This window comes from Cajanus cajan, chromosome 3, assembly GCF_000230855.2.
Source record: "Cajanus cajan strain Asha chromosome 3, NIPB_CcT2T_4, whole genome shotgun sequence".
Lineage (NCBI taxonomy): Eukaryota > Viridiplantae > Streptophyta > Magnoliopsida > Fabales > Fabaceae > Cajanus > Cajanus cajan.
The window spans coordinates 28,549,598-28,566,280 of record NC_138519.1 but is presented as its reverse complement, the minus strand read 5'-3'; the positions used below and the strand labels follow the sequence as shown (position 1 = coordinate 28,566,280).

Here is a 16,683-nt window from a genome sequence, read left to right as displayed (position 1 = left end):
ACTAAAAATAACTATGCCCCGATGTCACATCCTATCAGAGCATGCCCAATTGAAGCCTTTAAGCCTCATCACCAACATCCCCATGATGCTGATTATCTGCAACATAAATTAAAACATATACAAAAACAACAAAGGAGTGAGAAACATCTCACTCAGTTTCAGGTGAAGAATAAAGGTTAGATAGCACATACACACACAACAAATATAAGTCACATGTAAACAATACACATACATCATCAATATTACAAATACATTCATTTATCATGCAATGATGTCATGGACTCATCTCATAAATACATGCATATGGTGCCATAAGGAAGTTTCACATATCATCACTGGTGACCCTAAGGCACACCTGCACAACTGTCGGTGACCCTAAGGTACACCTGGTTAGCATATCATCAACTGTCAGTGACCCTAAAGTACACCTGGTTAGCATATCATCAACTGTCGGTGACCCTAAAGTACACCTGGTTAGCATATCATCAACTGTCGGTGACCCTAAGGTACACCTGGTTAGCATATCATCAACTGTCGGTGACCCTAAGGTACACCTTGTTAGCATCAACTGTCGGTGACCCTAAGGTACACCTGGTTACATCACTGGTGTGCGGCCTCAGCGGCACACCTGGAATAAGATATGCATATGATGCATGTCATACATTCATTATTTCATGAACTCAACATTTAACTTATTACAGAATTTTATTTAGTACATCATGTCCTCATTTGTCATAGTCTCATAATCATAGTTTGTCTCAATAGTCAATTCTTAGGTCTCATGTCATTTGTCCATATTTCACATGGTCATGTCATCAATACTCCTCATAAGGTCCGCATAGGTATTCACAGAGATTCAGAGAGCATTCTTATTCATATTAAAACTCATGTATTATTAACATTAATTTCATATTCATTTATTACTTCAACAAAGAAAAAGGTAGAGTAAATAGAAAATCAGACAGAACAACGGCACTTTCAACAAAAATAAAGTAGAATAAATAGAAAATCGGACAGAACAACGGCACCTTCAACAAAAAGCAAAGTAGAGTAAATAGAAAATCAAACAGAACAACGGTATCTTCAACAAAGAATAAAATAGAGTAAATAGAAAATCAGACAGAACAACAGCAAGGGATTGGGGGCCAATCCGACAAACAACTATCCAACAATTATCCCCACACCCCTGAGCGAGGTTCTCACTCCCCCCCTTACCTGGATAGGCGGAGTTGGAACTTGGCAGAGCCTCCTCCTCTGGATTCCCTCTTCCTTTCTCTCTCTCTTTCTTTCTCTTTCTTTCTCTCTCTCTCTCTCTCTCTCTCTCTCTCTCTCTCTTAAATTTCACTTTCTTCCTCTGTATAAAAATTTTCACCCCCCTGCCCCTATTTATAGGCCTCCTGGCGCAACCGGAACGGTCGTACTGATTTCGGAACGGCCCGTTCCGGATCCTTCAAACGTGGGCAAATTTCTCAACTGGATCGGCCCGTTCCAAAATCGGAACGACCCGTTCTCAAAAAGCAGAACGGCCCGTTCTGAAACCAGAACGGCCCGTTCTCAAACTCAGCAGAACGGCCCGTTCTCCCTCCGGAACGACCCGTTCTCCTTGTTGGAACGGTCCGTTCTGGGCCCGTTCCCAACCTAAAATTTTAGCTTATTTTAAATGCTAAGAACGGCCCGTTCCACTTTCGGAACAGCCCGTTCCGAGTTACTCAAATGCTCCTAATACCTTTATAAAATTACGAAAATGCCATCAATAATTACGAAAATGCCATTACTAATAAAAATATCCTTTTAAGGAAATTGGGGTGTTACACTAACTATTTATAAATGGTTCAATTTAATCATTTAATTTTTAGAAAATATTTAATGTTATCTTTTCATTCAAATTGACATTAATGACATTAATAAAATTAGATAAAAGGACAATATTAAAATTTCTTGAAAACTAGATAATAAAAATGAACTATTTAAAAATAATGGAATCAAATTGAATAGTAATTTATCTAAGTATTATTTTTCTAGATAAATTTGAATTTTCTTTCACTTATTTAATATTTTTATTTTATCTACTTTTTTATTATGATTCAATTTGATCGTTTTATTTTTAAAATATTCAATTTGGTACTCTAAATTTTTTTTAAAATAGTTAATGTTGTCTTTTCATCCAATTCATTAACATTGTTAACGACGAACATTTTTTTAAAATTAAAATACTAAATTGAACAACTTAAAAATAGTGAAACTAAATTGAATCCTAAAATTAAATAGAGTGGTCAAAAAGGTAAGTTAACTAAAAAAATAATTAACATTTTACGTTTAGTAATGTCACACTTTACATGGAATGTGGACACCATAGGTGTCAAAACACCATATTTGACACCAATATTATAACAAACATTGACAACTGATATAGAAGAAATACATTTTAGGTTTACATATATGTTTTTAGTTTTTCAAATTTAAGACATTTATTTTTGGTCCCTCAAATTTAAAATTGTTATTTTTAGTTCCTATAATTTTCAAAAATCTTGTTTTAGTTCCTCAAGTCACCAATAACATATTTGAAAGTGATTAATTAAAACAGTTATGTAATATCAATTGAATTTAATATGATTTTTTCACTAATAGGGACACTAATAAGTAGATTTTATGCAATAATATTTGATAAATTTCTTAACAAAATTTGAATATAAGAATTAAAATAAGATTTTTTAAAATTACAGAAACTAAAAACACAATTTTAAATTTGTGGAACCAAAAATCAATTTATCCTAAATTTGAGAGATTAAAAATATATTTAAACCTACATTTTATATTAAGTGTTTGATCAACATAAAATATTTTGACATTCTATATCACCTAAATTTATGTGGAATTCAGGATGAACATAAAAAGTTCCATTTTCACTAACATTAAAAAGAAAAAAAACATTGTAATTGAAGTTTCGTACACATATCAATTAAATTTATCTTCTAGGCTATATTTTTACCTTCGCTTATAACTTTCATTTGCTTTTAAGCAAACTTTATACAAACTTTAATGACTTTCTTTACAACTTTCTTGTACCGTATTTTTACTAATTCAAAAGCGGTGGAGGCTAGGGTGGGGATAAGGATTAGATGATTTACCATGATCTATTAATATTTATCATTAGATTAATCTTAACTATATATATAATATTATGGTGGAGACTTGCACCATATTTTTTCTTCTTTTATTTTTCAAGCACCCCTTCCTTTGTGTCTCTTCCTCCCTCTAGTCTCCGCGATCCTTCTCCGATTCTACCCTTTTAATTCCAATGTTTTTGTGATGCCCTACTTTGGTCCGACAAGGACTTTACCAATGTACACGTGGAAAATGCTGTCACCGACACCACCAATTGACTAGATTAATCCAATGGTGAATAACAATAGTGTAATTTCCTTCTCTACCTTAGTCCATCTTCAAAAACATAAAGCCCCCGTCTACGATTTTAAGGTAACTTTTTCGAGTGAATTAAGAATCTAACCAAAAAATAAAATCACTTCCACAAGCTAGTTGTCGAATGTGATCAGAATCGACTGGTGCTAGCCAACACAATAACTGGTCAAAATTTATACCAACAACACAAAAAGTAGTGCCTTTCTTACTTGCACTTTATGATCACATACCTCTATTTGTAGTACTATATATTTTTCAAAATCATCATACAAGGTAGCTCTACCAGAAGGAATTCATATGTATTAGTCTCCTCCATAGATACATATTGTTTTGTTTGCTAATATTTCATTTGTATCTTTTCTTAATGTATCTTTAGTTTGGACTTCCCGTAAATAAATAAATAAATAAATAAATATATATATATATATATATATATATATATATATATATATATATATATATATAAATCCTATTATAAGGTGTTCGATCTTATTTCACTAGTAAAAAAAGAAGTTTTTAAAATTAGTTTATTTTTAACTTTTAAAATCGGTTATCTACCAATCTTAAAGTCTTAATTTTTATGATCAATTATGTAACAACTGATTTTAAAAGTAGTAACGAAAGAATCTTTTAAAATTAGTTAAATGATCATCAATTTTAAAATATTTTTTAAAATCAATTAAATTTTAACTGATTTTATAAGTAGTAATTTTAATTACAAAAATATTACCATTTTATTTTTAAAATTAGTTTTCTCTTAATCGATCTTAAAATCCTAATTTTAAAAGGTATTTTTGCACTAGTGTTTATTAGTCCCTCCTCCATGGATACAAGTTGTTTTATTTTCAATTATCTGTTTTTTTTAGAAGTTTTTAATTTGGAACCAAAAGAAAAATATATATATACACGCTAGTGGAACATTATTGATAACCTCTATTAGCAAATGAAATTGTACCAGAGATTTTGAGACAGACCAGCAACAGAACTAGAGTTTTTATTTATCATCATAATAACAATATAGAAACTGATATTTTTATGGGAATAAAAGCAATCAGTTTTCATTGCTCTAATAATTCTAAGCGTTTGGACTTTGGAAGCAACCTGACCAATATAGAATCAAATGCCGGAATTTACTTGATCCAGGTCTAATTAATTTCAAGCATTCTTCTTAGATGGAATCATTCCATCTTTTCCTGCCAGCATGACATACTTGTCCTTTCTTGTTAAATTGGTGCACTCAAACCCCAGATTCTCTGCAAGAACCCTTTGAATATGATTTGCGACTTCAATTGCAGATTTTCCTCCCTTGCAGGTGAGTTCTGTTGGTAACTGGTTCAAGAAAGTAATCTCATATATTGGCATAGGATTCATGAGCACAAAATAAGGGTCCAACAATTTGTGCCCGCGAACAGAGGTCCCATAAAACACACTTTTCTTTATGTTGATGGCAACAGGGACAATCCTATCAGTTAGCTCAGCAAAAAGAGCACTGAACCTCCAAAGGAATGGTTCACTACAAGTGATGCCTTCAGGGAAAATCACCAAGTCCCCTTCTTCAAACAATTTCTTGATGTTGGCTGCATCTTTCTCCCTTTCCCTTGAGAGTGCCACAGCTTTGATTGGAGAAATTATTTCAGTGAATTTGCTTACACTATATGTGACACAGCTAACTTTCCTTCCTAGTGCAACAGCTGTAACCACAGGGTCTAAAACTGTGCGATGGTTACAAACAAATAGCACTCCACTTTGACCTTTCTTTGGTGGTGGTGGAGGGGTACCCTTCCTTATGACCCTTACTCCCAGAAGCTTATAGTAGTACTAAGCAATTCTTAGTGGCAGAAGGATGTTAAGGCAGACCCTTAGGAGAGAGAGTATAATACCAATTGGCATCCAAAGGAAGGTCAAGAGGGCCACTAGAGGAGTTGGCCTCCGAACTAAACGCCCATCTTGAAAAATAATTGGACTTAGAAGCTTGTTTCTTGGCAGTGGCTCACACTTGATCCTTTGCACCATATATGATTCCTACAGCGGAAATATTAACTATCCATCCATAATTCTTACTACAGGGCTTACAAATTTATCCAACCATAATTCTTAAGAAAATAAGATTTTATCTGAGGATGAAAGACAATGAAATATTATTAGTTATAGTTAATCACGGTAGTTTTTTTTTTTTCCTCTCTCTCTTCTCTCCCAAACAAAACCTCATTATGTACTTGACATATAAATCCTTTTCACAAAACTTGTTAACAACCAGAATAATGATTCACTCAACATGGAATATTACCAATAAGTAGCTTTCAGCGACAATCTAAATATAATAATACTGACACTCAATATATATGTTGGTGTATTGTTTAAAGGTGTATATATAGATTATAATGACACTCAATATATGTTGAATCTTATTTTAAATTAACCCTAAAATTATATCAATATATCAAATAAATTTATATTAACATACATTGTATCTATGATAATACTTTTGTCTATCTTTATATGTAACATTTCTTGTAGTGCATGTTTATTACATAATTAAAATTTATAATAAATTATGTAAGTAAATAATATTTGAATATATAAATTATATTTAGATTTATAATAAATAATTTATATGGTAGCAAAAATTTTATTTTTTTTATTGATAATTTATTATAAAATATTAGCATTTAATTCATAAATAATTATGATAAATAAAAATCAAATTAGATAAGAAGTTAAAAGAATCCTTACAAACTCTCTCATTGAAGAATTTTTTTTAAAAATACTCTCACGCAAGGTAACAGTTCCTGTTTAATATATAAGGGGTTGATAAAATATTGCAAATAGTATTTAACTCCTCTAATATGAAGGAGTGCACTTTATTCTATAAACTACATTCACAATTGTTGATTAAAAAAAATTAATAATTGATAATCATGATAAAATCAAATACACTTATACCAAAATCTAAAATAATTATAATATTTATCGTTGATTTTTTAATCAACAATATTATTGATTTCATTCCTCTACCATAAAATATTTCGCTTTAGAAAAGTCAATCTTGAAAATATATGTAAATATGCTTGTTAAATAACATAACTTGAAAAGTCAATTATGTAAATTTAATATACATAATTATGAGTATAATATCACATAATTCAACGATTAGATTAATTAAATTATTTTTTTATAAAAAGTTATATAAAGTTTTATTAACCATGAAATATATATATATATATATATATATATATATAAAATAAAATAAGATAAAATAATTTTAAATAGATTTTAAGTTAAAAATTAAAAAACTATTAATCGGAACGATAATAGTTTCTATAACTGTGTAATAATTTCTTGAGTGAGAGGAGTATATACACGTTATAGTTACTATGAGAAAATATCTAAAAATAAAAATAAAAAGATAATAAGTAGTTAGTTAAAATTAAGGGATGAGAGGTTTGAAATTGTGTCACATTGAAGTAAAAAAAATAAATAAATAAATAGATGACAAATAAATAACAAGTAAAAATAATTTATATAGTTATAAAGATAAATTAGTCTAAAATTTCTAATACTAAAAACGATACTTGTTTATTAATTTATCAGAGAAAAATAGACACTTGTTACCTTTTTATTAAAAAATAATAATATTATTAATAATAAAATGAAAAAATATATATTAATTTTATTATAATAAGTAGTTGTCAATAATAGTTAAGAAAATTAAAAAAAATAAAATAAAATTATGAATACCAAAACTGGATATCTTTTTATAATTGTAATATATAGGAATCAAAACTTACTCTCGCTAAATGTAAACGTAGATTAATTATAACTAGAATTGTATCTAAGTTGGTCCCTACGTAGATTAATTGTAGAGAAATTTTATGTAATTTTTTAAGTATATTTTTTGTTTTTTTTTCTTAAATTTTTAAATTTTTATGTTGTAATTTTAATAATTTTTTATTTCTATTATTTATTAATTTTTTTATTTTTTAATATTTTATAATATTATTGAAATCTTATAATTTTATCTTACTTTTTATTTTATAAATATAATTTGAATTATTTATTTTATAATTAAATTAATTTTTTTTAAAAATTTTTATAAGTTTATATAAAAAAATATATTAAAACCTTTGAGTAGGAATTTCCGTAATTATAACTACATATAGAAGTGTATACAAGTTGGTCCCTTGTACAAACCTTGCAAATTGACATGAAGTCAAAGTCCGTTACACTATCTCCGAGTCCCAAATCTGGCAAGTTGGTCCCAAACTCCTTCACAAGCGCTTCCTTCTTGTGCTCACCAACAAGCAACAAGCACTTTAGAGAACCCCGTTACTCTCCCTGACGCCGTTACCTCCACCTCCGTTCCGAGCACCTTATCTGCGCCAATAAACGTCTTCGCGAACGGCTCCACCATCACCCTGGGGCTCGCCGTCACAATATACCGCTTCCCGAAGGCGTTGAACACCCGCCACGTGTCGGGGTGCACGTCCTCCGCGTAGAACCTCGGCAGCACCGAGTGCGACACCAGCTCCACGTCCCTCAGTTTAAGCCCGGCGAAGGTTACGAAGATTAAGGTTTTGATGGCTATGGTTTCGGAGATGAATAGCTACGTGAAGTAGACGAAGGGGACCGAGACGAGGAGGAGGAGCGCTCGCAGGATGTTGCTGTTAATCATAAATAAGGCAAAATTGGGAGCAAATAAACTCTTTATATTCTCATTCATGTTACAAATGAAATTACACTTATTTGTAGCGGACAAAAAAACAACGTTTACATATTTTAAATGTCTCTCATAATTAACACCATTATTATTATTAAAGCAAAATAACTCCTAATTTAAGTTTCATAACAAATCTCCTCTTGAAACTTAAATGCTTCTCCCATCTCTCATTCCAATCAGCTTTTTGCAATTTTCCAGCAATGTAGTTGGCAGGGGCTTGGTAAATATGTCGGCAGCTTGAACTCGGCTTCCGACATGCTCCAACTCGACCTTTCCCTCTCTAATCTGTTCTCGGATGAAATGAAATCGGACGTCAATATGCTTGCTCCTTCCGTGATTAACCGGGTTCTTTGCCAATTCGATTGCTGACTTGTTATCAACTCAGATCACAACTGCTTCATCTCGGATCACTCCCATATGCCTTAGTAAATTTGAAAGCCAAACTGCATGACATACGCTTCAAGATGCCGCCACGTACTCGGCCTCGCAAGTCGACAGAGTTACAATGGGTTGCTTCTTTGACAGCCAAGTAAAAGTCGTATTCCCGAGTAGAAATACATAACCCGAAGTACTCTTCCTATCATCGACATCTCCACACCAATCACTATCCGAGTAACCCACTAATCGGTAGTTATCCGATTTTGAATAGAAAAGACCAAGTGATAGGCTTCCTCGAACATATCTCAGAATTCTCTTCAAGGCCTTCCAGTGTGTGTAACTCGGATCCTCCATAAATCTGCTCGTTATCCCAACACTCAACATTAAGTCGGGTCTCGTGCTTGTAAGATATCTCAAACTTCCGACTAAGCTTCGATATCTCCTAGAATCAGCTCGTTCTCCTCCATCAAACTTTGAAAGTTTCGTGCCTGGTTCCATTGGAGTAGAAACCGGGTTGCAATCCTCCATTTTAAACTTCTTTAGGATTTCAAGTGCATACCTTTCTTGGGCTATAAAAATCCCTTCGTCCGATTGCTTCACTTCTAGGCCAAGAAAATATTTCATCAGGCCTAAATCTGTCATCTCAAACTCTTTCTTCATTATCTCCTTGAACTCCTTAATCAGCTTTGCATTGCTTCCAGTGAATATGAGGTCGTCTACATAGAGAGCAACTACCATCATATCCTTTCCTGATTTCTTTATGTACTAGGCATGCTCGTACGGACATTGCTCATATCCGTTTTTCTTGAAATACTCATCGATCCTTTCATTCCAAGCACGAGGAGCTTGCTTCAGTCCGTAGAGAGCTTTTCTCAATCTCAACACCTTCTTTTCATCTCCTCTCTTCATGTAACCAAGTGGTTGCTCTACGTACACCTCCTCCTTCAGCACTCCATTTAGAAAGGCTGACTTCACATCCATCTGTAGAATTTGCCAATGTCTCTGAGCAGCTAACGAGATCAGAAGTCGGATTGACTCCATTCTCGTGACAGGAGCAAATACTTCATCATAGTCTACTCCTTCCTTTTGTTTATAGCCCTTTACTACAAGCCGAGCTTTATATCGCTCAACCTCTCCCTCAACATTAATCTTTTTTTTGTACACCCATTTTACTCCAATGGGTCGAGCTCCTTCAGGAAGGTTGGTCAATTCCCAAGTTTTATTACGCTCAATCGCCTCAAACTCCTCATCCATGGCTGTTCTCCACTTCTCATCTTGGACAACTTTCTCAAAACTTAAGTCTTCAGAGTCGGCGAGAAGACATACAGCATGAACTTCACTTGTAGTGTCATATATTTCCCTCAGACTTCTCATCCTGGGCTGTTGGGGCTCGAATTCTTCATCTGAGAACTCGGTGGTAGTTGTTTTTGAAGGTACAACAATGTCCGAGCTATCCGAGCTAGTTTCTACTTCGGCCGAGTTACTCCAACACCATTGCTTTGGATCAAACAACTTGTATGCTTTGGATTTTTCATCATATCCAATAAATATGTACTTCTTGCTCCGATCTTCTAATTTTGTCCTGTGCTGTCTTGGTACTTGCCCATAGGCCACGCTACCGAACACCCTAAGATGAGAGACACTCGGCTTTATGCTACTCCAGATCTCCTGAGGCGTCTTTTCTCCTAACTTTGCATGTGGACATCTATTTTGTACATAGACTGCACACTGTACCGCCTCTGCCCAAAACTTCTTCGGCATGTTCTTCCCTTTCAACATAGAACGAACCATATCAAGAATAGTTCGGTTCTTCCGTTCTGCTACACCGTTTTGCTGTGGAGAATATGGGGCAGTCAAGAAACGCTTGATCCCATGTTCCTCGCAGTATTTGTTGAACTCAAAGGAAGTGAACTCGCCTCCTCTGTCAGATCGGATTGCTTTAATAAATTTACTTGTCTCTTTTTCCACCATCACTTTGAATTTCTTGAAGGTTTCAAACACTTCTAGCTTCTCCTTCAAAAAATAAACCCACGTCTTTCTTGAGAAATCATCAATGAAAGAGACAAAATATTTCTTACCACTGAATGATTCTGGAGTTATTGGGCCACACAGGTCGGTATGGATCAGTCCGAGTTGCTCCTTTGCTCGGTACTCAAAACTCCTTGGGAAAGAAGTCCTCGCGTGCTTCCCGATCACACATTCTTCACAGAACTTCTTTTCAAACTTCATTTTAGGCAGTCCAATCACCATCTCCTTTTTCACCAGCTCGGTCAACCCCCTAAAGTGAAGATGACCGAACCTCCGATGCCACTTCATGGCCTCATCCTCCAAATCAAGTTGCATGCATTCATCTCGAACTATTTTCAGTTCAAGTTTGTACATGCGATTTTTCTTCATCTCTACTTGAGCAATAAGCCTCCTGAGTTTATCCTTCAGTTGTAGTTCTCGGTCCTTCATTAGAACCGAGTACCCTTTCTCCATTAACTGTCTCATGCTTAGTATGTTGCTTTTGAGATCGGGTACGTAGTATACATCTCTGATCTCTCCGATTTTCCCATTTCTCTGTTGATATCGGATCGTTCCTCGGCCTTTAACAGCTACTTTTGAAGCATCGCCAAAAGAAACGGATCCGAACTCCTCCTTTGAAAGTATTTTGAACAACTGCTCGTCACCACACATGTGATTACTTGCGCCGGTGTCCAAGTACCAAACTGAGTTATCAGAACAACTCGGTTTGATCTCGGTTTCTGGAATGGTTGTTACCAGCAACAATCCTTCATCTTCTTCCTCGGCAAGAAAATTGGTTGATTCCTCATTTTTCTTCTCTGACCTACAATCTTTGGAAATATGACCCAGATTTCCACAATTGTAGCCTTTTATCGAGTAACACTCCTTGGCAACATGTCCATACTTCCCACAGTTATAACATTCAATATTATTGTTTGTGTTAGATCGGCCACCCCAGGTCTGACCTCGGCCTCCCCGCGCTTGACCTCGGCCACCCTGAGCTTGACCTCGGCCACGCCAGTTTTGTTGGCCGACATACTCATTACCTCGTCCTCCTCTTCCTCGACCACCTAGGCCTCTGCCTCTTCCTCGTCCTCTATTATTCTGATCATAGAGCACCTTCTCCTCCTTTATTGTCGCCTTTGCCTGGAGAGCTTGTTCAAGGGACTCCCGCTTCTCCCTCTTATTCTTCTTTCTATGCTCATACGCCTCCAGGGACCCAGTAAGCTCTTCGACAGTGAGCGTTGACAAGTCCTTGGACTCTTCGATTGCACACACTATATTCTCAAAGTCATCTATTAACGACCTTAAGATCTTCTCCACAACTCGGCTTGAGGGAAGATTCTCTCCATTCCTGTTTAGTTTGTTCGCCACGGTCTCCACCCGAGTAATGAACTCGGATACTCCTTCGAACTCCTTCATTCTCATATTTTCAAGTTCGCCTCTAAGAGTTTGAAGCCGAACTTGCTTCACCCGTTCATCTCCCTTTTTTGCTTTCTCGAGTATATCTCATGCCTCTTTTGAAGATTTAGCATTTGCTATCTTCTCAAAACCCGACTCGTCAACAGCTCGGTACAGCAAATACAGTGCTGCCTTGTCCTTTGCTCGAACAACCTTCAATGCATTCAGTTGGGCATTTGTATACCCCTCGGTGGTCACTGGTTCCTCGTGCCCATTCTCAATCACATCCCAGTTATCTTGGGAGCCGAGAAGGGCCTTCATCTACACCTTCCAGTTGTCGTAGTTGACATCTTTAGTCAACTTGGGTAGTGGAATGCCATTAGTTAAACCTGCCATCTCTCTTGAGTGTATATGCTCTACTCACACACCTCACAAGACTTTTTGACACTCTTCTCTCAGGCTGAGTACACTGCAATACTTTTGCAGGTCGGCTCACACACTCACCTTACACAACCAGCTCTGATGCCAATTTGTTAATCACAAATAAGGCAAAATTGGGAGCAAATAAACTCTCTATATTCTCATTCATGTTGCAAATGAAATTACACTTATTTGTAGTTGACAAAAAAAACAATGTTTACATATTTTAAATGCCTCTCATAATTAACACCATTATTATTATTAAAGCAAAATAACTCCTAATTTAAGTTTCATAACAGTTGCCGGCTTCGAGAGCGACGAGGAAGTAGTACGGAAATGCGCTGCGAGAGACGAGGAGAGTGTCGTCTAAGTCCGAAGCTACGGTTTGGTTGGAGCGGTCTTTGGTGTTGCATTTGGTTATTGGCTCGAAACGATGAAACGCTCGCATGGCCATCGCAAGACTAGAAAAGAAAGAGAGAAGGTAGGTTTGTGGTGTGGCGAAGGTGTCTTTTGGGGAGTTTGTAGAGATATTACATATATAGCTCGAAAATGTCAAGAAGAGAAAGAGTCCACGAGGAGAATTTGGCTAAACGACCATTGTAGAGCAGTTTTACAAACAAATTACCGAAATGGGGTTGTTTTGAAACATATTACACCTTTGGGGCTATTTTCTACGGTGTCGCTATGGCCCATAGCGACACCAGTGACACGTGGCAATTTTGAGTCTGATTATAAGCCATGAACGCCATATTTGTAGAGTCGCTGTAGCTGGTTGAGTCTCAACTAAAGTCGCTATAGGCTATAGCGACTCAATATGGCTAAAACTGAAGTCGCTATAGCCTATAACAACACATTTATATAAATAATATAAAAATATATATTATATAAATTTAAAAATATAAAAAATTATGTGAAGAAAAAACGAATAAAAAATAACGTAATATAAGAAACATAAAAAATAAATTATGTTTAAAAATATTAATTAAACTATAAAATAATAATTTATATAAAAAAAAGGGGGGGGCTATGGCCCATAGCTGCACTGAGGCCTATGGCCCATAGCGCCGATTTAAAAATTATATGTTTTATTTTATAAATATAACATTTGATAAATAATAATAAAAAAATTTCAGATAAAATATAAATTTATATTAAATATATAATATAAATTAAGAAGTGAAAAAATAAATTAAGTATATAATTTAAAGTGAAAATATTTTAAAAAGAAAAAAAAAAAAGGGCGCTATGGCCCATAGCGGCACTAAGGCGCTATGGCCCATAGCGGCGGTTTTAGAATTAAATGAAGCACGATTGCATCTTCAACAAAATGCTGCAAGACATTTCTCTTAATTTGTGTGAACGTACAGCATTTAAGCAGCAATTTGTCACTCATTTAGCTGCAAGACATTTCTTTTTTTAAAAGTGAAAAAAAAAAAAAATGGGCGCTATGCCCATAGCGGCACTAAGGCGCTATGGCCCATAGCGCCGGTTTTAGAATTAAATGAAGCACGGTTGCATCTTTAACAAAATGCTGCAAGACATTTCTCTTAATTCGTCACTCATTTAGCTGCTCCCAATTATTTCGCTATATGTTTCTTTTACCTTTCGTATAAAAGCTTCCCTGTAATATTATAAGCAAATTATGGAAATTAATCATGAAGTTGATTCATTGAACCAAATTATTATAAAAGCTTCCTTGTAATATTCTACCAGTTTTTTTAAAAAATTTATTTTGTAATTCATTTTTTTTATGTTTTTCTTTATTTTTTCCCTTCACTTATTTTTTGCCTAGTTTTTTTTTTAAATTTACATATAAAAATATTATTAATACACTTAAAAAACATAATGTAAAAAATAATTTAAAAATGAAAAAAAAAATAAAAATTGGGGCACTATGGGCCATAGCTCCACTTAGGCGCTATGGCCCATAGCATCAGTTTAAAAAATATATCTAACAGTTTTTTAAATATAATATTTTTTTAGAAATTTATAAAAAAAAATAATGGATAAAAGGGTAAAAAAGGATTGAAATAAGAAAAAATTGTAAATTTTAAAAAATAAGTAATATAATGTAAAAGATAATTTAAAAATGAAAAAAAATAATAATAAAAATTGGGGCGCTATGGCCCATAGCTCCACTCCGGCGCTATGGCCCATAGCGCCAGTTTTAAAAAAATACATATTATTTATTTTAAAATTACATTTTTATAAAATTTAATTTTCTTTTTATAATTATATAATAAATATTTTTGTTTATTATGTTTATTTTACATTACTATTATTTTCATTTTTTTTATTTTTTTCTTTACTTAGTGTCGTTATGGGCTACATAAACTTTTTAAGCCCATCAGCTGTGGTGGGCTAGCCTATAGTGACACTGATCCAGCCCAACCAAGCCAAAAAAAAAAAAAGCCACGTGTCATGGGTGTCGCTATGGGCCATAGCGACACCCAATAAAACAGCCTCAAAGGTGTAAAATGTTTCAAAACAGCCCCATTTTGGTATATTGTTTCTAAAAGTGCACCACAATGGTCGTTTAATTAGCCGGAGAATTTATTAAGTGATTTTGTACGACATGATTCGTTGCAAGTATCCATATGACATGTAATATATTGTAATAATTAATTTGAAATAAGAAATAATAATAATAATATATGAAACTTAATGGAGTATTTTAAAGGATATATTTTCAATAGTGAATATATATAGAGCCTATTAGTGATAGAAGATTGGAAATATTATGCACAATGTTTTAAGTTTGTTGACGTTGTTATAATTCCATAAAAAATATTTTCTAATGCTATCCAAATAAAGTATACATTTTCAAGATTAATTTTATTGTTGTTATAAATATTCAGTACGTACTACAGGTATATTTTAGTGTTTTCTTTAAAATATGTTTTTTATTATTAAATATAAAGTGTGACTAAATTTATATAATAAAAACTTATGTGAAAAGTGTCGGAAAGACAAATTATTAGATAAATTAAAATCAATGAAGAATTTGAATGTAATATTTTAGAAATTATAACTAAAATTTCATGGCATCAAAATTAGCAAAAATAAAAATGTTGATAAATTTTTTCATTGTTTTTACCACATTCATTTATTTTTTTTTCGTAAAAAAATTTGAAAGATGATAACAAGGTTTGAATCTATAATTTTGTTGTTATTATACTATCCTAATTCACTATCATTAGTGTGCACAACACTTTTAATGACGGTAAAAGTGACTTTTTATGTTGATTTTAAACCTATCATAAATCTTAAGAACATAGAACATATTAACTTTGTATGTTCGTCATAAAATGATTAATCTAAAAGGTATTGACTTTTGTATTGATTATAAAAATAACCAATATAAAAAATCTTATTTTTTAAGTTAACAAATGCTTCTCTATTGTACTTTTTCCCTTTCGTTGTCATTGCACCTCTTGTTGTCGCATCTCTTTGCGTTTTGTTGTTACGCCTGTTTTTCTCTTGTCATGTTTTGTCACCATACTCTTTCTATCTTGTCAGACCAACAATGCCAAACAACACGAATACCATACATGCACGAAAAAGAGAAAAGAACGAGAATGAACTTGGGAGCGCGAGAACAAATGATTGGGAGAATGAGAAGGAAAAGGAGAATAGTATGAGAAAGAAGGGTTTCGCCAAAAATCATCTCAACAATCGTTTGTGTCAGCAAAAATCACCATAACTATGTACAAATGCTTGTTGTCAAAATCACACATGCCTCCTAAATGAAGAAGAAGATGAAACAGTTCATGCTCTCAATGTAAATAATAAGAAAGCATTTTATAACAAGTGATGCCTTACCATTTATATAATGTTTCTTTCTATAACGGATAAGCCAATAGTTGTCATTGAAAGGTAGAAGTCAAAAGCTAACCAACATATTCTATGATGAATGTTGATTTACCTGTCGTAAAATGTTCTTTTCACGACGTGTAAGTTAACACTCATCATAAAATGCTTTGACATATTTAAAAATATATGTTACTACGCCATTTTCTATGTCGGGTGCTTCTATGTCATGTGCATAACACTCAACATAGAAAGCGCATCAAATATATATATATATATTTTTTTTACATTAATGTACTAAGTCGACATGTACTACATTTGTTTAGAAATCACATTTAGTATTTATTAATTATTTAATTAATATATCACTTGTTATTAAAAAAATTTATTAAAAATAATTTTTTTAAAATAATTTTAAAATCAATTTCTTTAATATATAACCATTAATAAAAGGGATAACATGTTTTAGTATCCATCTTTTTTTTTAGACTCCTTTATTCCTCAACTAATATACATAATTACTTACTATT

The 16,683-nt window shown here is 33.3% G+C and overlaps 1 pseudogene across 1 annotated transcript; it reads right to left on the bottom strand.

Annotated features, from left to right (window-relative positions):
• Window positions 1-4,350: 4,350 nt before the first annotated feature.
• On the bottom strand, window positions 4,351-13,458 carry LOC109818668 (glycerol-3-phosphate 2-O-acyltransferase 6-like; annotated as a pseudogene). The gene is made up of 3 exons (XR_014432373.1): window positions 12,647-13,458; window positions 7,612-8,082; window positions 4,351-5,442 (listed from the first exon to the last, which is right to left on the bottom strand). The product of XR_014432373.1 is annotated as a glycerol-3-phosphate 2-O-acyltransferase 6-like (transcript).
• Between the last annotated feature and the right edge of the window lie 3,225 nt (window positions 13,459-16,683).